We start from the raw sequence: 27,472 nt of genomic DNA, 5'->3' as shown, positions 1-27,472 counted from the left end.
CAATTAATATGGAACGTTTTTAATCAATAAGAACGGGACATTTCAGTTGGTATCCGAGCGTTGGTCTTAGAGAACCAGAAAATTTGCATTAGTGTGTCTTATCGAGTTTGTTAGGATGCATTAGTGAGTCTGGACTTCGACCGTGTTTTCTTTAAAAATGATTGCTTAACATTTTTGTTGGAAACTATATATTTTTAACATATGAATATTATGTGATATATTAATCTCTTAACGTGTTTGATATTATGTGATAGATGTCTACCTCTAGAACAAGTCCCATTGACTCACCTAATAATAATGAAGAGTCAAATGTAAATTGAAATGATTTGTGGACTGATTCACAAGTTCCCGAAGAGGAACCGGAAGAAGAGTCGGAACCGGAAGAAGAATCGGAACCGGAAGAAGAATCGGAACCGGATGAAGAAATAGAACCGGTGGGGGAAATAATAAAACGGTTAAGTAAAAGAAAATCCTCAACCAACCGACCAAAGTTAATTATGGTCAATGGTGTTTCCGCCAAGGAAGCAAAATATTGGAAGGATTACCAATTCTCCGATGAATCGGATTCCGACGAGAATTCCGATGATGTTATAGAAATTACCCCAACTGAATTTAAAAAGGCAAAAGAAAATAATAAGGGAAAGGGTATAAAAATAGAGAAATCTAATTCCAACCCCGATGAACTTTATATGTATCGTCAACCCCCGAAGTCCTTAAGTTGTAACAATGACCCGGGAACCTCTAAACCACCAGGTTTTTCTAAACCAATGTGGACAACGACGGCTCGTATTAGGAGAACATCATATATCCCTAGAAACTTGGCAAAACGAACCAAAACCGAAGAAGAAGAAACGAGCAAGTCGGAATAAGATAGTTGTATTCGTGTGGTGTAATATATGTAATATAGTGTTCTTATGCTTTATGATATATGTAAAAATTGCTTGTATTAATAAGTATTTTTTTATGAAACTAACTCTTGTCTATTTTACAGTTTAAAAACACAAAATGGATAGACAACCCAATATTTTAAGAGACCTACCCGGAGACATGATTGATGAAATCTTGTCTAGAGTCGGCCAGAATTCTTCGGCACAACTATTTAAGGCGAGATCAGTTTGTAAGACATTCGAAGAACGTTCCAAGAATGTCTTGGTTTATAAGAGACTTTCGTTTGAAAGATGGGGGATATCACATTGGGAAACCCATAAGTTACGATGTGTTTACTTTGACGCATATATTGCGGGGAACCCAAATGCTATTTTACGCAACGGGTTAAGAAATTATTTTGACTCAATATATCCGAATATTGGACTTCGTGATTTAGAAAAAGCGGCTAACATGCAACATAAAGAAGCATGTTATGCTTACGGATTAGTAATGTTCGCTTCTCACCAAAGTGAGAACAAGAACATCGGGCTACAACTATTAAACAAAACGTTTCCACAAGTGACGGAGTCGGTAATTGGGGTAAGAAATGAGGTTTTTAGATTATTACGGGACTGTTGGACATTACGTAACCCTCGTCCCTTTGATGACGTTACAACACGCTGTCTTATCAACGGCCATAACGGTTATGTTGCACAAGACCAAGGATGGGAAGTAGTCCTAGTAAAACCAGAATGCATGACTTGTTTCTGGACGTATGAATTACGTGTCTTTATTGCCTTTGCCGAACGACTTGTGTACTAGCTAGAATTGTCTTCACAACTATCTTGTATCAAAGTTATTGTGTGCTATATTTCATGCTTTATGTAAAATAAGCGGTATTATAAGTTTGTAAAATATTGTATAAAAGTTTGAACGCGAAATATTATTACAATCAGTTTTTCATATAGAATTGTAGTAGTTGAATTGTATATTAGCTACTAAGTATGAACTTAACGGGTAGGTACTACCCGAATTTAAACTTATAAAACGCTAATATGAAGAAAAAGCTTTTATAAATGAGTTCATATTATGCTACGAAATACTATTAACTACTCTTAATATTCTGTATGATTAACTTGTTCCATTTAACTATTTTGAAGGAAATGGCACCAACTACTCGACACACCGTGAATATGAATGAAGAGGAATTCCGTACTTTTCTAGCTTCAAACATAGCCGCAGTACAGGCTGCGCTACATACCAACAATAACCTTGGATCTAGCAGTACAGGAAATCGTGTAGGATGCACCTACAAAGAATTCACTGCCTGCAAACCTTTGGAATTTGATGGAACCGAAGGACCGATCGGATTGAAACGGTGGACCGAGAAGGTTGAATCGGTGTTTGCCATAAGTAAGTGTACTGAAGAGGACAAAGTGAAGTACGCTACGCATACCTTCACAGGTTCTGCGTTAACATGGTGGAATACCTATCTAGAGCAAGTGGGACAAGACGATGCGTACGCACTACCGTGGTCAGCATTCAAGCACTTGATGAACGAGAAGTACCGTCCCAGAACCGAGGTCAATAAGCTCAAGACAGAACTTAGAGGGTTACGAACCCAAGGATTTGATATTACCACGTACGAAAGACGATTCACAGAATTGTGCCTATTGTGTCCGGGAGCATTCGAAGATGAGGAAGAGAAGATCGACGCGTTTGTGAAAGGATTACCGGAAAGAATCCAAGAAGATATAAGTTCACACGAGCCCGCCTCCATACAACAGGCATGTAGAATGGCTCACAAACTAGTGAACCAGATTGAAGAAAGAATTAAAGAACAGACTGCTGAAGAGGCCAATGTGAAGCAAGTCAAAAGAAAGTGGGAGGAAAACGGTGATAAGAATCACCAATACAACAACAACAACAACAACAACAACAACAACAACAACAACAACAACAACTACAACAATCATCCCAACAACAATAATAACCGCAACAACAACAACAATCAGAAGCAGCTATGCCAAAGGTGTGAAAAGAATCACTCGGGGTTCTGCACCAAATTTTGCAACAAGTGTAAAAGAAATGGTCATAGCGCGGCGAAGTGTGAGGTCTACGGACCAGGGGTTAATAGAACGAAAGGAACAAATGGTGTCGGAACGAGTAATGGCGGAGCAAGTAGTGTCGGAGCAAGTTATGCCAATGTAGTTTGTTATAAATGTGGAAAACCAGGCCACATTATTAGAAATTGCCCGAACCAGGAGAACACGAATGGACAAGGCCGTGGAAGAGTTTTCAATATTAATGCGGTAGAGGCACAGGAAGACCCGGAGCTTGTTACGGGTACGTTTCTTATTGACAATAAATCTGCTTACGTTTTATTTTATTCGGGTGCGGATAGAAGCTATATGAGTAGAGATTTTTGTGCTAAATTAAGTTGTCCATTGACGCCTTTGGATAGTAAATTTTTACTCGAATTAGCAAATGGTAAATTAATTTCAGCAGATAATATATGTCGGAATCGAGAAATTAAACTGGTTAGCGAAACATTTAAGATTGATTTGATACCAGTAGAGTTAGGGAGTTTTGATGTGATAATCGGTATGGACTGGTTGAAAGAAGTGAAAGCGGAGATCGTTTGTTACAAAAATGCAATTCGCATTATACGAGAAAAAGGAAAACCCTTAATGGTGTACGGAGAAAAGGGCAACACGAAGCTACACCTTATTAGTAATTTGAAGGCACAAAAACTAATAAGAAAAGGTTGCTATGCTGTTCTAGCACACGTCGAGAAAGTACAAACTGAAGAAAAGAGCATCAATGATGTTCCCATTGCAAAAGAATTTCCCGATGTATTTCCGAAAGAATTACCGGGATTACCCCCACATCGATCTGTTGAATTTCAAATAGATCTTGTACCAGGAGCTGCACCAATAGCTCGTGCTCCTTACAGACTCGCACCCAGCGAGATGAAAGAACTGTAAAGCCAATTACAAGAACTTTTAGAGCGTGGTTTCATTCGACCAAGCACATCACCGTGGGGAGCTCCTGTTTTGTTTGTCAAGAAGAAAGATGGTACATTCAGATTGTGTATCGACTACCGAGAGTTAAACAAACTTACCATCAAGAACCGCTACCCACTACCGAGAATCGACGACTTATTTGATCAACTACAAGGCTCGTCTGTTTATTCAAAGATTGACTTACGTTCCGGGTATCATCAAATGCGGGTGAAAGAAGATGATATTCCAAAGACTGCTTTCAGAACACGTTACGGTCATTACGAGTTTATGGTCATGCCGTTTGGTTTAACTAATGCACCAGCTGTGTTCATGGACCTTATGAACCGAGTGTGTGGACCATACCTTGACAAGTTTGTCATTGTTTTCATTGATGACATACTTATTTACTCAAAGAATGACCAAGAACACGGTGAACATTTGAGAAAGGTGTTAGAAGTATTGAGGAAGGAAGAATTGTACGCTAAGTTTTCAAAGTGTGCATTTTGGTTGGAAGAAGTTCAATTCCTCGGTTACATAGTGAACAAAGAAGGTATTAAGGTGGATCCGGCAAAGATAGAAACTGTTGAAAAGTGGGAAACCCCGAAAACTCCGAAACACATACGCCAGTTTTTAGGACTAGCTGGTTACTACAGAAGGTTCATCCAAGACTTTTCCAGAATAGCAAAACCCTTGATTGCATTAACGCATAAAGGGAAGAAATTTGAATGGAATGATGAACAAGAGAAAGCGTTTCAGTTATTGAAGAAAAAGCTAACTACGGCACCTATATTGTCATTGCCTGAAGGGAATGATGATTTTGTGATTTATTGTGATGCATCAAAGCAAGGTCTCGGTTGTGTATTAATGCAACGAACGAAGGTGATTGCTTATGCGTCTAGACAATTGAAGATTCACGAACAAAATTATACGACGCATGATTTGGAATTAGGCGCGGTTGTTTTTGCATTAAAGACTTGGAGGCACTACTTATATGGGGTCAAAAGTATTATATATACCGACCACAAAAGTCTTCAACACATATTTAATCAGAAACAACTGAATATGAGGCAGCGTAGGTGGATTGAATTATTGAATGATTACGACTTTGAGATTCGTTACCACCCAGGGAAGGCAAATGTGGTAGCCGATGCCTTGAGCAGGAAGGACAGAGAACCCATTCGAGTAAAATCTATGAATATAATGATTCATAATAACATTACTACTCAAATAAAGGAGGCGCAACAAGGAGTTTTAAAAGAGGGAAATTTAAAGGATGAAATACCCAAAGGATCGGAGAAGCATCTTAATATTCGGGAAGACGGAACCCGGTATAGGGCTGAAAGGATTTGGGTACCAAAATTTGGAGATATGAGAGAAATGGTACTTAGAGAAGCTCATAAAACCAGATACTCAATACATCCTGGAACGGGGAAGATGTACAAGGATCTCAAGAAACATTTTTGGTGGCCGGGTATGAAAGCCGATGTTGCTAAATACGTAGGAGAATGTTTGACGTGTTCTAAGGTCAAAGCTGAGCATCAGAAACCATCAGGTCTACTTCAACAACCTGAAATCCCGGAATGGAAATGGGAAAACATTACCATGGATTTCATCACTAAATTGCCAAGGACTGCAAGTGGTTTTGATACTATTTGGGTAATAGTTGACCGTCTCACCAAATCAGCACACTTCTTACCAATAAGAGAAGATGACAAGATGGAGAAGTTAGCACGACTGTATTTGAAGGAAGTCATCTCCAGACATAGAATACCAATCTCTATTATCTCTGATAGGGATGGCAGATTTATTTCAAGATTCTGGCAGACATTACAGCAAGCATTAGGAACTCGTCTAGACATGAGTACTGCCTATCATCCACAAACTGATGGGCAGAGCGAAAGGACGATACAAACGCTTGAAGACATGCTACGAGCATGTGTTATTGATTTCGGAAACAGTTGGGATCGACATCTACCGTTAGCAGAATTTTCCTACAACAACAGCTACCATTCAAGCATTGAGATGGCGCCGTTTGAAGCACTTTATGGTAGAAAGTGCAGGTCTCCGATTTGTTGGAGTGAAGTGGGGGATAGACAGATTACGGGTTCGGAGATTATACAAGAAACTACCGAGAAGATCATCCAAATTCAACAACGGTTGAAAACCGCCCAAAGTCGACAAAAGAGCTACGCTGACATTAAAAGAAAAGATATAGAATTTGAAATTGGAGAGATGGTCATGCTTAAAGTTGCACCTTGGAAAGGCGTTGTTCGATTTGGTAAACGAGGGAAATTAAATCCAAGGTATATTGGACCATTCAAGATTATTGATCGTGTCAGACCAGTAGCTTACCGAATTGATTTACCTCAACAACTCGCGGCTGTACATAACACTTTCCACGTCTCGAATTTGAAGAAATGTTTTGCTAAAGAAGATCTCACTATTCCATTAGATGAAATCCAAATCAACGAAAAACTTCAATTCATCGAAGAACCCGTAGAAATAATGGATCGTGAGGTTAAAAGACTTAAGAAAACAAGATACCAATTGTTAAGGTTCGATGGAATGCTCGTAGAGGACCCGAGTTCACCTGGGAGCGTGAAGATCAGATGAAGAAGAAATACCCGCATCTATTTCCAGAAGATTCGTCAACACCTTCAACAGCTTAAAATTTCGGGACGAAATTTATTTAACGGGTAGGTACTGTAGTGACCCGAACTTTTCCATGTTTATATATATTAATTGAGATTGATATTTACATGATTAAATGTTTCCAACATGTTAAGCAATCAAACTTGTTAAGACTTGATTAATTGAAATATGTTTCATATAGACAATTGACCACCCAAGTTGACCGGTGATTCACGAACGTTAAAACTTATAAAAACTATACGATGACATATATATGGTTATATATATAGTTAACATGTTTTTATTATAAGTATGTATCTCATTAGGTATTTTAACAATGAGTTATATACATAAAAATGAGACTATTAATTTAAGAAACTCGAAAACGATATATATAACGATTATCGTTATAACAACGTCTTAGTAGGTACATATGAATCATATTAAGATATTGATACACTTGGTTAATTATGTTAAATGATAAGTAAATATATTATTAAGTGTATTAACAATGAAATACATATGTAAAAATAAGACTACTAACTTAATGATTTCGAAACGAGACATATATGTAACGATTATCGTTGTAACGACATTTAACTGTATATACATCATACTAAGATATATTATATATCATAATATCATGATAATATAATAATTTAACATCTCATTTGTTATAATAAACAATGGGTTAACAACATTCAACAAGATCGTTAACCTAAAGGTTTCAAAACAACATTTACATGTAACGACTAACGATGACTTAACGACTCAGTTAAAATGTATATACATGTAGTGTTTTAATATGTATTCATACACTTTTGAAAGACTTCAAGACACTTATCAAAATACTTCTATTTAACAAAAATGCTTACAATTACATCCTCGTTCAGTTTCATCAACAATTCTACTCGTATGCACCCGTATTCGTACTCGTACAATACACAGCTTTTAGATGTATGTACTATTGGTATATACACTCCAATGATCAGCTCTTAGCAGCCCATGTGAGTCACCTAACACATGTGGGAACCATCATTTGGCAACTAGCATGAAATATCTCATAAAATTACAAAAATATGAGTAATCATTCATGACTTATTTACATGAAAACAAAATTACATATCCTTTATATCTAATCCATACACCAACGACCAAAAACACCTACAAACACTTTCATTCTTCAATTTTCTTCATCTAATTGATCTCTCTCAAGTTCTATCTTCAAGTTCTAAGTGTTCTTCATATATTTTACAAGTTCTAGTTACATAAAATCAAGAATACTTTCAAGTTTGCTAGCTCACTTCCAATCTTGTAAGGTGATCATCCAACCTCAAGAAATCTTTGTTTCTTACAGTAGGTTATCATTCTAATACAAGGTAATAATCATATTCAAACTTTGGTTCAATTTCTATAACTATAACAATCTTATTTCAAGTGATGATCTTACTTGAACTTGTTTTCGTGTCATGATTCTGCTTCAAGAACTTCGAGCCATCCAAGGATCCGTTTAAGCTAGATCCATTTTTCTCTTTTCCAATAGGTTTAACCAAGGAACTTAAGGTAGTAATGATGTTCATAACATCATTCGATTCATACATATAAAGCTATCTTATTCGAAGGTTTAAACTTGTAATCACTAGAACATAGTTTAGTTAATTCTAAACTTGTTCGCAAACAAAAGTTAATCCTTCTAACTTGACTTTTAAAATCAACTAAACACATGTTCTATATCTATATGATATGCTAACTTAATGATTTAAAACCTGGAAACACGAAAAACACCGTAAAACCGGATTTACGCCGTCGTAGTAACACCGCGGGCTGTTTTGGGTTAGTTAATTAAAAACTATGATAAACTTTGATTTAAAAGTTGTTATTCTGAGAAAATGATTTTTATTATGAACATGAAACTATATCCAAAAATTATGGTTAAACTCAAAGTGGAAGTATGTTTTCTAAAATGGTCATCTAGACGTCGTTCTTTCGACTGAAATGACTACCTTTACAAAAACGACTTGTAACTTATTTTTCCGACTATAAACCTATACTTTTCTGTTTAGATTCATAAAATAGAGTTCAATATGAAACCATAGCAATTTGATTCACTCAAAACGGATTTAAAATGAAGAAGTTATGGGTAAAACAAGATTGGATAATTTTTCTCATTTTAGCTACGTGAAAATTGGTAACAAATCTATTCCAACCATAACTTAATCAACTTGTATTGTATATTATGTAATCTTGAGATACCATAGACACGTATACAATGTTTCGACCTATCATGTCGACACATCTATATATATTTCGGAACAACCATAGACACTCTATATGTGAATGTTGGAGTTAGCTATACAGGGTTGAGGTTGATTCCAAAATATATATATAGTTTGAGTTGTGATCAATACTGAGATACGTATACACTGGGTCGTGGATTGATTCAAGATAATATTTATCGATTTATTTCTGTACATCTAACTGTGGACAACTAGTTGTAGGTTACTAACGAGGACAGCTGACTTAATAAACTTAAAACATCAAAATATATTAAAAGTGTTGTAAATATATTTTGAACATACTTTGATATATATGTATATATTGTTATAGGTTCGTGAATCAACCAGTGGCCAAGTCTTACTTCCCGACGAAGTAAAAATCTGTGAAAGTGAGTTATAGTCCCACTTTTAAAATCTAATATTTTTGGGATGAGAATACATGCAGGTTTTATAAATGATTTACAAAATAGACACAAGTACGTGAAACTACATTCTATGGTTGAATTATCGAAATCGAATATGCCCCTTTTTATTAAGTCTGGTAATCTAAGAATTAGGGAACAGACACCCTAATTGACGCGAATCCTAAAGATAGATCTATCGGGCCCAACAAGCCCCATCCAAAGTACCGGATGCTTTAGTACTTCGAAATTTATATCATATCCGAAGGGTGTCCCGGAATGATGGGGATATTCTTATATATGCATCTTGTTAATGTCGGTTACCAGGTGTTCACCATATGAATGATTTTTATCTCTATGTATGGGATGTGTATTGAAATATGAAATCTTGTAGTCTATTGTTACGATTTGATATATATAGGTTAAACCTATAACTCACCAACATTTTTGTTGACGTTTAAAGCATGTTTATTCTCAGGTGAATATTAAGAGCTTCCGCTGTTGCATACTAAAATAAGGACAAGATTTGGAGTCCATGTTTGTATGATATTGTGTAAAAACTGCATTCAAGAAACTGATTTCGATGTAACATATTTGTATTGTAAACCATTATGTAATGGTCGTGTGTAAACAGGATATTTTAGATTATCATTATTTGATAATCTACGTAAAGCTTTTTAAACCTTTATTTATGAAATAAAGGTTATGGTTTGTTTTAAAAATGAATGCAGTCTTTGAAAAAACGTCTCATATAGAGGTCAAAACCTCGCAACGAAATCAATTAATATGGAACGTTTTTAATCAATAAGAACGGGACATTTCATTGTCGAGGGATATAAAAGGTTTTCCGGTAATGACGGCGAAAGGACAAGGTATAAATATCATGATTATAATAGAAATAATCTCACTGAAAAGTCGAAGTGGAGCTGTGACAAAATTAGCTTCTTGAAAAGGAATTGTAGGGTTGTTCTTGCTAATAAATGGCAAAGGATTCAATACGTTATGTGTTAAATTATGAATTTGGGTTCGAGAGTTCTTCAGGTGTATAACTGTATGTATAAATCTTCATTCCGTAGGCGAGGTGCGGCGGGTTCAACTTCTCGGTCGAGGTGTTTTCAGGAATCATGAAAGGATTTGAATGTGAATTGTAATCGTCAAGTTACGAATGAGGTTTAAGATAAAATCAAGTGGCAAGCTTGAAGAATTGTTTAGTTTCATATGTTACAATCAACATTTTAATTCATTTTAATTGTCCAATGTTTTCTTCTTTATGCCACTTGTTGGATTCTGGTAGGTCAAAATCCGAATATGAAATTTGATTGAAAATGGTTATTCTGGGGTGAGCGGATACGAATATCGGTGGTTGTAAGTAAGATAATAGATAACCGTTGAATCAGATTCAAGAATGTACAATATAACTTATTAATGTGAATTCTAAATATTCCTCGGGTACTACCCACCCGTTAAAATATTTTCATCATTAATAGTTTGTACGAAGGAATTTTTAATTACTATCTTTATGAAAATATACTTGCATATATATTTTCTTCAGAGATAATCATAGAATTAATGAGTCAATAAAATATTAAACTCATCAGGTTTATTGTTAATACTAGATTACATAGTCTCTAACGCATTAGAGATTACTTAGTCGCCATATTGAACGGAGGTAATGAGGTAGAATGGTACGTGAATCGAAGTTAATCGATGTAGAACGATATGTAGAACGAAGATCATACTCGAAGTACAGATATTGAGTCGTGTGATGTTGATATTCGAGATACAGATTGTGATGTTGAGATTTAAGGCGCGGTTGTGATTGGGGTGATAAAGGTACTGTCGGCGTTGACGATGGTAGTACGGATTATGCTGCTGGTGCTGCTGTTGGTGTTTGTAACCTTCGCATCATATTCTCCAAAACCACTACCCGAGCACGGAGTTCGTTGACTTCTTCTATTATACCGGGATGATTGACGGTTGGAACGAGCGAATGAACAAGATTTGAAATATGGGATAGTATGTAATCATGACGAGATACTCTAGAAATGAGCGAGAAAATGGTGTTTCAAATAGGTTCGCCGGTAAGTGCTTCAGGTTCATCGTTAAGAGGACAATTTGGTGGATGGAATGGATCACCTTCTTCTTGCCTCCAGAAATTTAGTATATTACGAACCCATCCCCAATTCATCCAGAATAGATGATGGGAAATTGGTTGATCCATTCCGGTAACGCTGTTCTCGGAGCTCGAATGGAAATCCATATCGGCGAAGCTATCGAATTCGGAGGAATTTGAGCTGGATGAAGAATCCATCTTGTATGGTCGGAGAAGTGAATTTTTGGTTTGGAATAGATTATAGGAGTTGGGTTTGGTACTCTTCAATACATAATTTACATATGTATATATAATATCAAAATCCCATGAATTACGGAGAATCTTTGAAATACGACAGGCAATGTCTATAGTAACAGATACGCTAGGATATGAATTTTGTCTATACACTATCGATGCACTAAATGCAGTAAGACGTGTCTAGACTTAAGAATGATAAGCAGGAAGTTCCCTAAGAATGATAAGCAGATGATTTCCAACTAGGATTGATAAGCAAAACTTTTGACAGGCAGACACGGTCAAAGTCCAGACTCACTTAATGTATCCTAACAACTACTAGTTAGACACACTAATGCAAGGCCTGGTTCGCTAAGACCAACGCTCTGATACCAACTGAAAGGATCCGAAACTAATCATCCGGACGTTGTCCATATTGATTACAAACGAATTACAATAGTTGATAACATTGCGAGGTGCTTGCCCTCTATATGATACATCTTACAAACGTTGCATTTATTCTTAAAAGGCAATCTATAGTTACATCCATAATTGACATATTCGCCTGACATTTCATAATATTCAAATGACCTAAACCGCCATTTACTTAATAATAGTCTCTATGAACTTCAATGACTCGAATGCAACGCCTTATGATATAAGTCCTTAATGGCCTCAAGTAGTATCCTTAGTACGAGATAATGCACAGCGGAAGACTTAATTCATACCTGAGAATAACATGCTTTAAAATGTCAACATAAAGTTGGTGAGATATAGGTTTAATGTCGACAGCGATATAAATATAGACCACAAGATTTCATATATAAACATTTTAATAAAAATATTCTAAGTGGTTGAGCACTTGGTAACCATACTTAACAATTAATCACGTCGCATATTCCCTTTAATATGAAATCTTACTACACTGTACCAAGTGTAGTCACGAAACGAAGTACTGTGCAACCGTTGAATACTGGTCGTCCAGTCCGGTTGGGGTTGTCAGGCCCGATAGATCTATCAACAGGATTCGCGTTTACAATACCGCTGTAAATATTAGTTACCAAGCTACAGGGAAGTATGCCAGTGGTACAACTCAACGTAGAATATATTTTTCAGTTACTTGTGTCCATAACGTAAAACATAAAATACATGTATTCTCATCCCGAAATATTTAGAGTTTAAAAGTGGGACTATATACTCACTTTTGTCTTGAAGATATATATAATTTGACTTGGTCTCCGGTTGATATCACGAACCTATCCATATATAATATATCAATACCTTTTCTTTTTAAACAAACGTCACATATATATACTTGTTATACTTTTAATACTTTGAATAATTCCTTAGTCCGTAGTTAGCAGCTCGTTGTTAGTAATTCAATTTTAATGGTTCATTTTTAGATGTTTAATATACCCGCAATGAAATAAATAAAACCCCCAACGAAATAAATAAAACCCCATCGTATATGTATTGGTCGAGATTAATCTTGACCCACGGTACCGATGTTGTCAAATGACGTGTTGCGTACATAAAGTACCGGTGTTGTCAAATGACGTGTTGCGTACAAACATGGGATCTTATGATTAATCTTCTCGTGTTGTTTACGAGTGATCCTGAACCATATAAAATTGAATTATAAGTACATATATATAAAATATCATGTTATCTTAGAAATATGTGATTTATTTAATTTTTCCCAATTAATCCCGAAGTTAAACAAGTCTAGGATAACCAATTTTGTTTCAGTCATAGTTTCTTCGTTAAAAATCCGTTTTCGTTGATTCAACTTGCCATCTCCTTGGATCGAGTCCCTATTTAAGACTATGAACTGAAAATACCTTGGTTTGTATTCAAAATCACACGGCATAGGTGAAACTTTAGTGAAACTTATGAAGTTAAATATTTTTGTTACAAAAAAATAACACTTAATGACCATTTTTCTAAAAATACTTATACTTTGAATTAAATCATGAAATTTTTATGTGTTAACATATTTATAGTAAAAATCATTTTTCCAGAACATAAACCTCCAATTCAAAGTTTAAGATAGTTTTTAATTATCCAACCCAAAACAGTCCCCGGTTACACTCCGACGTCGTAAAAACAGTTTTTAAGATATTCTTTGAAAAACCAAGTTATACCTTGTTAAGTTAGCATATATTTAAGTTATATTACAGGTCTTGAAGTATTTTAAAAGTTAAGTTAGAAGGATCTATTTAGTTTGCAAACAAGTTTGAAAACTTTCAAACTATGTTCTTGTTGTTAAAATTGTATACCACAAAATATGATAGCTATATATATATGAATCGAATAAGGTTATGAACATAGATACTACCTCAAGTTCCTTGGACAAGGTTGCTGTAAAAGAAGAGTAAAAATCTAGAACCAAAAGGGTGATGGAATTGGATGAAAGATTGGAAGTAAGTTTGTGTTCTTGGAAGGTTTTCTTGAAGTGTTTTTGTATGGTTTTCTTATGGTGTTTAAGTAAGGTTTTTGAAGCTAAATGATGGGGAAAATGCTTGGAGATGATCAAGTATGAAGTTAAGAGTATTTTGGGAGAGAAATGGAAGTGTAAGTATGAGAAAATGGGGTGAAGAAATGGTGTGCATGCATAAAAACGTTTTTAGGTTATAAAGGAATAAAAAAGATACCTAACTTTGTTTTCTTGCTAAATAATTCATGCTACTTGACAAATGGTTGGTTCCACATGTTTCTTAATCATTTAAGGCTGCTAAGGAGCAGATTTTTATTGGTATATACCAATAGTAAATACATCTAGAAGCTGCGTATGATACGGGTACATATACCCTAGGTATACGTATAGAAATCTTTGAGAAAACGGAACGAGGATTCAAATATAGCTATCTTTTGTAAATATACTTATATTGTTTTATGTATTTAAGTCTTTAAAAGTGATTAAATACATTACTTATACGATATATGTATAAACATTATAGGTCATAAGTATTTAAGTCAAATAACGTTACGTATGGTTATCGTTTTGAAAACTTAAGTTAGTAGTTTCAAAATATACTTATAACTTATTGTTATTAATACAAAATGAGATATTAAAACATTCTTAGATCATGTTAAATATGTATATATACATATATATACACAAACGTATAATTATCATATATTGTATAGTTCGTGATATCATCGGTCAAACTAGACGGTCAAACGTTGTGTAAAACTCTTTTCGAAAACATAAGTCTCAACAATTTGGATTGCTTATCATGTTGGTAAGGTTTAATTTATGTAAATATTAATCTTATAAGTATAGAACGATCGAAAAAGTGCGGGTCAACTTTAGGGTTTTTGCTTATCGTGTCGGAACCATATAGAGATTAGAGTTTAAATTTGGTCGGAAATTTCCGGGTCGTTACACAGCTAAAATTGAGGCCATTGAAAAATGGGAGACTCCTAAGACACCAACGCAGATACGCCAATTTTTGGGTTTAGCTGGTTATTATAGAAGGTTTATTCAAGATTTTTCCAGAATAGCTAAACCATTAACAGCGTTAATGCAAAAAGGGAAGAAGTATGAATGGACTTCTGAGCAGGAAAGTGCATTTCAATTACTGAAGAAGAAGTTGACTACATCACATATTTTATCGTTACCTGAAGGGAACGATGATTTTGAGATATATTGTGACGCTTCGCGACAAGGTTTTGGTTGCGTCCTTATGCAATGGAAGAAAGTTATAGCATACGCATCTCGACAATTGAAGATTCACGAGCGGAATTATATGACGCATGATTTAGAATTGGGAGCAGTAGTGTTTGCATTGAAGATATGGAGACACTATTTATATGGGGTTAAATGCACTGTGTTTACTGATCATAAAAGCCTTCAACATATTTTTGATCAGAAACAGCTGAACATGAGGCAACGTAGGTGGGTCGAGCTGATAAACGACTATGATTGTGAGATTCGTTATCATCCCGGGAAAGTGAATGTAGTGGCTTCCTAAAAACCGAACATAAACATCATCATTCTTCTTGTTTAAGTTACTTGTAGTTGTTTGCATTATTAGATTTTAATATATGACTCGAATTCATTACAGAGATGTCGTGCTCTAAGTAGAAAGGAACGGGAACCAATTCGAGTACGAGCGATGAACATAAAAATTCGCATGAATCTCAACTCACAAATCAAAGAGGCTCAACGAGAAGCTCTTACTAAAGAAAACATAGGAAATGAAATAATGAAGAAGAATGGGAAACAACTCGTTATACGGGAAGACAGAATTCGATATTTTGCAAACCGTATTTGGGTACCAAAGTTGGGTGGATTAAGGAAGTTGATATTGAACGAGGCACATAAGACAAGATACTCGATACATCCTGGAGTTGGAAAGATGTATCAAGATCTTAAGACGCATTATTGGTGGCCTAATTTAAAGACAGATGTTGCAACATATGTTTGGGAATGTTTAACTTGTTCCAAAGTCAAAGCAGAACACCAGAAGCCGTCAGGGTTACTTCAACAACCAGAAATCCCAGAATGGAAATGGGACGGTATTACCATGGATTTCATCACAAAGTTACCTAAGACTGCCTGGGGTTATGACACCATTTGGGTAATAGTTGATCGTCTCACCAAATCTGCACATTTCTTGCCTATAAAGGAAACGGATAGAATGGAGAAACTATTACGATTATACATAAAGGAAATTGTTTCAAGGCATGGAATACCTATTTCCATTATATCCGATCGTGATAGTAGATTTACATAAAAGTTTTGGCAATCACTACAGGAGGCCCTGGGAACTCGTTTGGATATGAGCACCGCATATCATCCACAAACTGACGGGCAGAGTGAAAGAACAATTCAGACTCTTGAAGACATGCTCAGGGCATGTGTGATCGATTTTGGAAACGGATGGGATAAATATCTACCATTAGCAGAATTCTCGTATAATAACAGTTATCATGCGAGCATTAAAGCTGCACCATTCGAAGCACTGTATGGAAGGAAGTTTAGATCCCCTATCTATTGGAATGAAGTAGGAGATCGATAATTAACTGGTCCCGAGATCATACACGAAACAACTGAGAAGATAGTACAAATCAAGGAGAGATTGAAAACAGCCTGTAGTCTCCAAAAGAGCTACGCCGATGTCCGAAGGAAACCATTAGAGTTTCAGATCGGTGACATGGTTATGTTAAAGGTGTCACCTTGGAAAGGTGTAATACGTTTCGGTAAAAGGGGTAAACTGAACCCAAGGTATGTAGGCCCGTTCAAGATCATCGAACGCATTGGACCGGTAGCTTATCGACTCGAGTTACCGCAACAACTCGCCGGAGTACATAATGCATTTCACGTATCAAACCTTAAGAAATGTCTTGCAAAGGAAGATCTCAAAATTCCTCTTGAAGAAATCCAAGTCGACAAGAAACTACAATTCATAGAAGAACCAGTCGAAATCATGGACCGTGAAGTTAAACAACTCAAGCAGAGCAACATACCGATCGTTAAGGTTCGTTGGAATGCTCGAAGGGGTCCCGAGTTTACTTGGGAACGAGAGGATAAGATGAAACGAAAGTACCCACATTTGTTTCCCGAGAACACAAAATAGGTACAATTTTAAAATTTCGGGACGAAATTTATTTAACGGGTAGGTACTGTAACGACCCAGATTTTTCCGATCATTTTATACCTATGAGATTAATATTTACATAAATTAAACCTTACCAACATGATAAGTAATCTAAATTGTTGAGATTTATGTTTTTAAAAAGAGTTTTACACAACGTTTGACCGTCCAATTTGACCGATGATATCACGAACTATATAACAAACGATAATTATACGTTTGTGTATATATATGTATTTATATATATTTAACATGATCTAAGAATGGTTTAACATCTTATTGTATGTAGTGACCCGAACTTTTCCATGTTTATATATATATTAAATGAAATTGTTATTTACATGATTTGTTTCCAACATGTTAACCAATCAAACTTGTTAAGACTTGATTAATTGAAATAGGTTTCATATAGACAATTGACCACCCAAGTTGACCGGTGATTCACGAACGTTAAAACTTGTAAAGACTATACGATGACATATATATGGTTATATATATAATTAACATGATTTTATTATAAGTATGTATCTCATTAGGTATTTTAACAATGAGTTATATACATAAAAATGAGACTATTAATTTAAGAAACTCGAAAACGATATATATAACGATTATCGTTATAACAACGTCTTACTAGGTACATATGAATCATATTAAGATATTGATACACTTGGTTAATTATGTTAAATGATAAGTAAATATATTATTAAGTGTATTAACAATTAAATACATATGTAAAAATAGGACTACTAACTTAATGATTTCGAAACGAGACATATATGTAACGATTATCGTTGTAACGACATTTAACTGTATATATATCATACTAAGATATATTATATATCATAATATCATGATAATATAACAATTTAACATCTCATTTGTTATAATAAACAATGGGTTAACAACATTCAACAAGATCGTTAACCTAAAGGTTTCAAAACAACATTTACATGTAACGACTAACGATGACTTAACGACTCAGTTAAAATGTATATACATGTAGTGTTTTAATATGTATTCATACACTTTTGAAAGACTTAAAGACAATTATCAAAATACTTCTACTTAACAAAAATGCTTACAATTACATCCTCGTTCAGTTTCATCAACAATTCTACTCGTATGCACCCGTATTCGTACTCGTACAATACACAGCTTTTAGATGTATGTACTATTGGTATATATACTCCAATGATCAGCTCTTAGCAGCCCATGTGAGTCACCTAACACATGTGGGAACCATAATTTGGCAACTAGCATGAAATATCTCATAAAATTACAAAAATATGAGTAATCATTCATGACTTATTTACATGAAAACAAAATTACATATCCTTTATATCTAATCCATACACCAACGACCAAAAACACCTACAAACACTTTCATTCTTCAGTTTTCTTCATCTAATTAATCTCTCTCAAGTTCTATCTTCAAGTTCTAAGTGTTCTTCATAAATTCCAAAAGTTCTAGTTTCATAAAATCAAGAATACTTCCAAGATTGCAAGTTTACTTCCAAGTTTTCTAAATCCATTCCAAGTAATCATCCAAGATCAAGAAACCTTTGTTACTTACAGTAGGTTATCTTTCTAATACAAGGTAATAATCATTCTCAAACTTTAATTCAATTTCTATAACTATAACAATCTTATTTTGAGTGGAAATCTTACTTGAAATTGTTTTCGTGTCATGATTCTGCTTCAAGAACTTTCAAGCCATCCAAGGATCCTTTGAAGCTAGATCTATTTTTCTCATTTCCAGTAGGTTTATCCAAGGAACTTGAGGTAGTAATGATGTTCATAACATCATTCGATTCATACATATAAAGCTATCTTATTCGAAGGTTTAAACTTGTAATCACTAGAACATAGTTTAATTAATTCTAAACTTGTTCGCAAATAAAAGTTAATCCTTCTAACTTGACTTTAAAAATCAACTAAACACATGTTCTATATCTATATTATATGCTAACTTAATGATTTAAAACCTGGAAACACGAAAAACACCGTAAAACCGGATTTACGCCGTCGTAGTAACACCGCGGGCTGTTTTGGGTTAGTTAATTAAAAACTATGATAAACTTTGATTTAAAAGTTGTTATTCTGGGAAAATGATTTTTATTATGAACATGAAACTATATCCAAAAATTATGGTTAAACTCAAAGTGGAATATTGTTTTCTAAAATGGTCATCTGGACGTCGTCCTTTCGACTGAAATGACTACCTTTACAAAAACGACTTGTAACTTATTTTTCTGACTATAAACCTATACTTTTTCTGTTTCGATTCATAAAATAGAGTTCAATATGAAACTATAGCAATTTGATTCACTCAAAACGGATTTAAAATGAAGAAGTTATGGGTAAAACAAGATTGGATAATTTTTCTCATTTTAGCTACGTGAAAATTGGTAACAAATTTATTCCAACCATAACATAATCAACTTGTATTGTATATTATGTAATCTTGAGATACCATAAACACGTATACAATGTTTCGACCTATCATGTCGATACATCTATATATATTTCAGAACAACCATAGACACTCTATATGTGAATGTTGGAGTTAGCTATACAGGGTTGAGGTTGATTCCAAAAATATATATAGTTTGAGTTGTGATCAATACTGAGATACGTATACACTGGGTCGTGGATTGATTCAAGATAATATTTATCGATTTATTTCTGTACATCTAACTGTGGACAACTAGTTTTAGGTTACTAACGAGGACAGTTGACTTAATAAACTTAAAACATCAAAATATATTAAAAGTGTTGTAAATATATTTTGAACATACTTTGATATATATGTATATATTGTTATAGGTTCGTGAATCAACCAGTGGCCAAGTCTTACTTCCCGACGAAGTAAAAATCTGTGAAAGTGAGTTATAGTCCCACTTTTAAAATCTAATATTTTTGGGATGAAAATACATGCAGGTTTTATAAATGATTTACAAAATAGACACAAGTACGTGAAACTACATTCTATGGTTGAATTATCGAAATCGAATATGCCCTTTTTTATTAAGTCTGGTAATCTAAGAATTAGGGAACAGACACCCTAATTGACGCGAATCCTAAAGATAGGTCTATTGGACCTAACAAACCACATCCAAAGTACCGGATGCTTTAGTACTTCGAAATTTATATCATATCCGAAGGGTGTCCCGGAATGATGGGGATATTCTTATATATGCATCTTGTTAATGTCGGTTACCAGGTGTTCACCATATGAATGATTTTTATCTCTATGTATGGGATGTTTATTGAAATATGAAATCTTGTGGTCTATTGTTACGATTTGATATATATAGGTTAAACCTATAACTCACCAACATTTTTGTTGACGTTTAAAGCATGTTTATTCTGAGGTGAATACTAAGAGCTTCCGCTGTTGCATACTAAAATAAGGACAAGATTTGGAGTCCATGTTTGTATGATATTATGTAAAAACTGCATTCAAGAACCTGATTTCGATCTAACATATTTGTATTGTAAACCATTATGTAATGGTCGTGTGTAAACAGGATATTTTAGATTATCATTATTTGATAATCTACGTAAAGCTTTTTAAACCTTTATTTATGTAATAAAGGTTATGGTTTGTTTTAAAAATGAATGCAGTCTTTGAAAAACGTCTCATATAGAGGTCAAAACCTGGCAACGAAATCAATTAATATGGAACATTTTTAATCAATAAGAACGGGACATTTCAGTTGGTATCCGAGCGTTGGTCTGAGAGAACCAGAAATTTGCATTAGTGTGTCTTATCAAGTTTGTTAGGATGCATTAGTGAGTCTGGACTTCGACCGTGTTTTCTTTAAAAATGATTGCTTAACATTTTTGTTGGAAACTATATATTATTAACATGTATATATTATGTGATATATTAATCTCTTAACATGTTTGATATTGTGTGATAGATGTCTACCTCTAGCACAAATCCCATTGACTCACCTAATAATAACGAAGAGTCGAATATATATTGGACTGATTCACAAGTTCCCGAAGAAGAACCGGAAGAAGAATCAGAACCGGAAGAGGAGGAATCGGAGGAGGAAATAGAACCGGTGGGGGAAATAATAAAACGGTTAAGTAAAAGAAAATCCTCAACCAACCGACCAAGGTTAATTATGGTCAATGGTGTTTCCGCCAAGGAAGCAAAATATTGGGAGGATTACCAATTCTCTGATGAATCGGATTCCGAAGAGAATTCCGATGATGTTATAGAAATTACCCCAACTGAATTTAAAAAGGCAAAAGAAAATAATAAGGGAAAAGGCATAAAAATAGAGAAATCTAATTCCAACCCCGATGAACTTTATATGTATCGTCAACCCCCGAAGCCCTTAAGTTGTAACAATGACCCGGGAACATCTAAACCACCAGGTTTTTCTAAACCAATGTGGAAAACGACGGCTCGTATTAGGGGAACATCATATATCCCTAGAAACTTGGCAAAACAAACCAAAACCGAGAAAGAAGAAATGAGCGAGTCAGAATAAGATAGTTGTATTCGTGTGGTGTAATATATGTAATATAGTGTGCTTATGCTTTATGATATATGTAAAAATTGCTTGTATTAATAAGTAATTTTTTTTATGAATCTAACTCTTATCTATTTTACAGTTTAAAAACACAAAATGGATAGACAACCCAATATTTTAAGAGACCTACCCGGAGACATGATTGATGAAATCTTGTCTAGAGTAGGTCAGAATTCCTTGGCACAACTATTTAAGGCGAAATCAGTTTGTAAGACATTCGAAGAACGTTCCAAGAATGTCTTGGTTTATAAGAGACTTTCGTTTGAAAGATGGGGGATATCACTGTGACAACCCGGAAATTTCCAACCAAATTTAAACTTTAATCTTTATATGTTTCCGACACGATAAGCAATATTTGTTAATTTAAATTTCAAGAATTTTAAACTATGTTCATACATTCATTCAACCTCGACCAAGTTCCAACAATTCACGAACCATTAAACAAATATGATTATATATGTATACGTGTATATATATTATAACTTGAAACGTAAACAAAATATTAGATTAAATACTTTATATGATTGTATTTGTTTCAAAATGTTTATCAATGGAATTAGAAGATAAGATCAAATGATTGAATTATCAGATATATTAAATTATGATTACAAGTCTCTGTTGAAAGGCCCACGTTGATTTGAGAAATCTTTCCATTTTAACAATATTCGAAAAATGATAAAGTGATTTATAAATAAGAACAAATTGTCATTCATTGAGAACTAGACAAAGGATAGTGGAAGATTAAATCTCATAACGACTCGATTGATCTATTTAGTTGCAAACGTACAAAAACGTTTTCAGTTTAAAAAGAACTTTATTATTAAAACGTATATAACTTTTATAAATATCTAGAACCACTTTTGACAACTCATTACTTAAATAGTATGATAAAGATAACGATATTTATATTTTATTTTATTAAATATATATAACGATTTAAATTAATATTATATATATTTATACGCGTATTATACGTACATAGTTTTATACTTTTACTATACTTAAACTTTACCCTTACTTTATTTTTACTTTACTTTAACTTTAATAATTCACTTTAATAATTCATACTTTAATAATTTACTTTAATAATTCGTACTTTAATAATTCACTTTAATAATTCATACTTTAATAATTCACTTTAATAATTTATACTTTAATAATTCACTTTAATAATTTAAAAATCTATTATAAATAGAATTCAATAGGTTTCATTATTTCATAGAAACTTAAAAATATTTTTCTCTAAACTCTCTCAATCGATTTACATATATATATTTACTCCGTATTATTTCAAGATATTATTAGTATACATAAAATATTACGACGGAGTATTGTCCGAGTGATTTCAAAATTGTTTTTCGAGTTGGATAGGATTAAGGAAATTATGGGTTATAGCTATGGAGGTGATTGAATATGGTTCATGGGTATGCTCGTGAGGTCAATATAGTGTTTATCATTTCCGTTGCGTCTACGTACCTTTCCTGCAATATTGAATCTCGATATTGATACGTGAGTACTCATAATTTAACTTTTACATACTAATAGTGTATCCCTGACTAGTGCTCGAGTATTTAGGATTATGCATGCTTGTACTTTTGATATTGCCCTTAGACAGGTTAGGTTGAATCTTGAATTAGTTACACTTGCAGTTGAGATAAGGTATAAGATATGCATGTCCTTGGAAAGCTAGCGAAAAATTAAGAACTTTTTCTTTAGATATCGAATGGTTTCGATGAATGGATTAGAAGTTATAATCAATTGAATTTTCGATATTTTTATTAAAAATGATTATTATTATCGTCGTTTTTATCGTCGTTCTAGTTTTATCTTATTATTATCATTATTATTATCTTTATCAATAAAAGGGATTTATCATTAAAAATTGTTATTTTTATTTATTTATTACTATCGTTATTATTGTTAAAGTTATTATTAGTATTATTATTATTATCATTATTAATATATATATCATGATTTAAAAATGGTTATTGTTATGGTTATTATTATTATTACTATATTATCATTAAGATAATTATTAGTATTATCGTTAATAATGTTATATTAACTATCATTATTAATATTAGTGTAATTAAAACAAATATTTGTAACACCTAATTATTTTGATTACTATTATTATCATTATTATGGACACGATATAAAAGATGATTTAAAAGCTATTAAACGAAACGATTAGGAAATAATGAGTAAGAGTATCATGATGAAATTAAAATATTATAAGATATTGATTTAGATAAAATTATCGCTCTTATTATTTTTATCATTACTATTATTATTAAAAGTATCGTTAGTATTAAAACTATCATTTTAACAAAAATTATCATTTTAATAGAAATGTCATTATTACTATAAAATATCATTATTATTATTATTTTAAATTTAAATAGAATTAGTATTTTAAGATAATATTAAAAATTATCGTAAATATTAAAGTTATCATAATTAGAATTATCGTTTTATCATAATGTCATCTTAGTAATTATAAATATTGATATTTTTATAATAATAATTATTATTACAAAATAATACAACTTTTACTTACTATCAGTATAGATATTATTTTATCAAATAAATATGTGATGGAAACATATTTTACTACATGTAATAACTTACTTTAATAATACCTATCATATTATCTTTATGATATTAAATGAACCCTATAAATTTTATTAATTAATATATATAAAAGTATATTTTATTATATAAATTTAATATAAAATTTTATTTATTAATAAATAAATTATATTATTTACTCTAATAAATCTTTTAAAATATTTAAAAATATAAAACGATGATATTTAAACTATATATTAATCATGTATAGATTTTTGGAAATTATTTTGAGTCAAATTTACTTTTGTTGACTTTTGCATATTGGTCTCGAGCATTAGGATTGTGGTACACTATGACTTGAAATAATTTGTTAGACAAATATTGACCAACACATAAATATAAATAATTAATTTAGGTTCGTGAATCCGAGGCCAACCTTGCACTTGTTCAATGACGTTATATGTATTTTTACTACGAAATACAGTATGGTGAGTTTCATTTGCCTTTTTCCCCTTTATATTTTTGGGACTGAGAATACATGCTATTTTATAAATGTTTGACAAAATAGAGACAAGTAATTGAAACTACATTCTATGGTTGAATTATCAAAATCGAATATGCTCCTTTTTATTAAAGTCTGGTAATCTAAGAATTAGGGAACAGACACCCTAATTACGCGAATCCTAAAGATAGATCTATTGGGCCTAACAAACCCCATCCAAAGTACCGGATGCTTTAGTACTTCGAAATTTATATCATGTCCGAAGGAGGATCCCGGAATGATAGGGGATATTCTTATATGTATCTAGTTAATGTCGGTTACCAGGTGTTCACCATATGAATGATTATTTTTGTCTCTATACATGGGACGTATATTTATGAGAACTGGAAATGAAATTCTTGTGGTCTATTAACATGATGGAAATAAATGATTATGATAAACTAATGAACTCACCAACCTTTTGGTTAACACTTTAAAGCATGTTTATTCTCAGGTGTTAAAGAAATCTTCCGCTGTGCATTTGCTCATTTTAAAGATATTACTTGGAGTCTTTCATAGCATATTTCGAAGAACGTTGCATTCGAGTCATTGAGTTCATCAAAGATTATTATTAAATCAATTTATAGTTAGATAGTAGATATTATGAAATGGTATGCATGCCTGTCAATTTTCGATGTAAAGAAAGTTTGTCTTTTAAAAACGAATGCAATGTTTGTAAATTGTATCATATATGTGACGACCCAAAAATTTCTGACCAAATTTAAACTTAATCTTTATATGTTTCTGACACGATAAGCAAAGTCTGTTAGGTTGAGTTTCAAAAAGTTTGAACTATTTCATATATTCAATTGACCTTCGATTGCTCTCGACGATTCACGAACAATTAATTGTAAATAGATATGTGTGTATGTATATATATAAATAATGATTCGAAATATAATTTGAAATATTGAATTGTTGTTGTTATGAAATATTAAATTATAATAATTATTATTTAAAAACATATCTATATATGAATAAAAGTATATTAAAAATAATATTAAATAATTGTAATACTCGTTTGATATTTCGATCGATATTAAACAAGTTAAAAACGAACTAATATGATTTTAAAATAAGCGGTGATTTGAAAATAAGTTATATCAATTTTAGCTTTATTAAAATTATAGTTAGAATCTATTTGATTAATTTTAAAAATATTAAATTTTGAGTGGGGATCGAGCTCGAATGACATGTCAATTTTTATAGTTAATATTAAATAAGTCTAAATATGAATTTAGGAGGAGATAAAGATAAACGTTGATTCATAATTAAAATTTAGGATTTACTAAAAATATTGTTACTTTGATGGGTTGAGTTTTAATACCCCGTACAGATTACCAGAATTAAAAACATATAATGGATTAACCTCTTGATCAGTTTTACACCACTAATGACTAAAATAAATAAATAGATTCAATTTTAAAATATAGGATTTTTCTGAATTAAATTTATCCATAACTGTTTAGCAAAGGAACACGATATAACACTCTACAATAAAACGTCGGCACAAAAATACAATTAAGATGGCTGCTTACCTGTTGACTACTGTTTAGCATGTTTTAAATCATCTTGGAATGTTAAGTATTATTATATTACATTATTTACTACTATATGTTATATTACATAATACCCTACCAGCACCTTTATCAAACAACAACTACAATTAGTTGAGAATTATTTAGTTTACTATTGAATTTACTATTACGATTACTGTACTAAAATGTCGGCAGACTAATAGTATTTACACCCGTGATTTCATTTAATAATTGAAAGAGTCATTGTTGTTGTTCAATCATCAACCTCTAAATATATATATATACACACACTTGCCACACATGCATAGGAATCAACCGGTGACTACTACCTCTTCTACTACTCTTCTTCTATTCGGGTTTCTTCTTCTTTGTTCTATGAACACATACGAACACTCTTACTCTCAACCGTTCATCACCTTTCGTTGATAACCTTCACGACACCTTGGTTCACCCACCATGATCACGATAACACCATCTTCCCATATTTCTCTCCCTCTCTTCTAACCGAGAACACCATCTTTGGTTTAAAAACAAAACCCACAATCACCTTTCGTCAACGGATTTTCACCAAGAATATCACACACGCCATACCATCGAGCATGAACACACCATTATACGTTTTTTTTTTATCCAGCCAAGAACGACCTCACTTCCCTCTCTCTATATATCCCTCTCTCTCTACAAATGAAAAACACAAATCATTTAACCATCCTTACATCGCTAATTTTGCTGAGTGTTTATTGTGTTCAAACAGACCCAAAAATCGAAGTAACCCATCAACACCACAAATCAACCACCATCACTCAAACCATCATCACCACCACAAAACTGCCACCCCACAAATTGCTATTGCTTCCTGTCTAATGCACAGCTTGTTTCTTCCTGTATGCAGCAGCTCAACAACCCAAAACCCATAATAATTACTGCTCGCTGCTATATTATATTTCCACTGCAGCTGCAAATTGTTTCTACTGGTAACTATTTTTTTTTCTTTCTCTTTTCTATCGAGAAATTCAACAAAATGAGATGAGGAAGGATAAGTACACAGCTTAAAGTTATCAACTTGATTATATTTTAATAATGCAACATGTTGGGACTAAATGTTTACTTGGTGGCCGACAAATGAGTATGGAGATATATCTCCTAAATATTTTTGTTGC

This window comes from Rutidosis leptorrhynchoides, chromosome 3, assembly GCF_046630445.1.
Source record: "Rutidosis leptorrhynchoides isolate AG116_Rl617_1_P2 chromosome 3, CSIRO_AGI_Rlap_v1, whole genome shotgun sequence".
In the NCBI taxonomy this organism is placed as follows: domain Eukaryota; kingdom Viridiplantae; phylum Streptophyta; class Magnoliopsida; order Asterales; family Asteraceae; genus Rutidosis; species Rutidosis leptorrhynchoides.
Note: the sequence above shows the minus strand (reverse complement) of the source record.